This window comes from Neomonachus schauinslandi, unplaced genomic scaffold, assembly GCF_002201575.2.
Source record: "Neomonachus schauinslandi unplaced genomic scaffold, ASM220157v2 HiC_scaffold_568, whole genome shotgun sequence".
NCBI classification, from domain to species: Eukaryota; Metazoa; Chordata; class Mammalia; order Carnivora; family Phocidae; genus Neomonachus; species Neomonachus schauinslandi.
In genome coordinates this window covers 60,442-61,687 of record NW_025409258.1, presented here as the reverse complement: position 1 = coordinate 61,687, position 1,246 = coordinate 60,442, and the positions used below count along the sequence as shown (strand labels likewise).

General features: G+C 47.2%; 1 non-coding gene across 1 annotated transcript; it reads right to left on the bottom strand.

Moving 5' to 3' along the window:
* Positions 1-898: 898 nt before the first annotated feature.
* On the bottom strand, positions 899-990 carry LOC123323733. The gene has a single exon (XR_006539521.1). It is a non-coding gene; the product is annotated as a small nucleolar RNA SNORD88 (small nucleolar RNA).
* Between the last annotated feature and the right edge of the window lie 256 nt (positions 991-1,246).

The window sequence follows — 1,246 nt, the reverse complement described above, 5'->3', positions numbered from 1 at the left end:
ACGCCAGAGAATACACTTGCAGTTCTGTTCCCAACAGAAAAAAGCCTTCTAGAGCAGAGAACACTTGTTTCTTTTCAGGTAACAGGTCTCTACAGCCATTTTGATTTAGCTCTTTGAAACACTTGTGCAACATTCCCCAGATAAACGGTCCCTTTAAACAATGGTTACTGTGTAAATCAAGGGTAACTTTAATAACTGCATCAGTTTATATATACAGGATTCTTGGGAAGCTAAGCTCTGCTTAAAAGTGTAAGGTATTCAATCTATAAAACCCTCAGTATTAACAGTCATAAATGTTGCCAGCTTGTTTCTTTTGTTCTGCTGACTTTGGAAATTAGATTTCTGAGTAGTCCTTTTCCTTGAAACCCAAATACATGTTTTTCTTCCACAATCTATGTATTCTCCATCTAATTCAACCCTTACGTTTGAAGATGGGAAACATCACTGCTGCCCCCACCCGGTCCCCAACTGTGCAGAGGATTCAGGCCCATATGCTCCTAATGTGTTGTGCCTACTCTACAGATTTAGAAACTGAGGCTCAGGAGACCAATCACTTGTCTAGTTCTCCAAGCCCATGAACAGCAGAGCTGGGATTTGGACCCAGGCCCATTCTGGCTACATTCCCACTGCTATAAATGAAAAGGGAATTGCATGTACATCCCCCCCCAAACGTTGGCACACCAGATATCTGATGTGAAGTCACCCCAAATGAAGGTATTTTAGATGGGGGGGAAGCGTGTGGGTCAGGGACTGGAAGCAAGGGTTCTCACCAATGTGGGGTCATAGTAAGTGGTCCCTCAGCTTGAAGATACACCTGTAACACAGGAAGGACGTGGTGAGGGTGGAGAAAGAAAACAGTCTGGTGGTGGTGGGGGGGGATCCAGAGACATCAAAACCAGGGCCTCTCAGATCCCCAGGTGTCAAAGGTCCTGGAAGAGCACTGCATCCTCAGGGGTGATCGGAGCCCAGTGCTGGACATCATGGGAGCCCTGGTCCCCACTGCAACCAGATCCCAAGGCCACTCACCTTCAGGAACAGAGGCCAAATTAACTGCACTTAAGAGACTGGGAAACACAAAACCCACCAGGAAGGTATGAAAGCCCCCCAGTGATGTCTCCCATGAGACATCACTGATACCCCACCCTCCCCAGTGTCACAGGTCCACAGGGGACTGTCCTCAAACCCACTACACGGAGAAACCCCAGTGTCTATCAGCCCTTGCCCAGTTTTACAGATTTTCAGCATT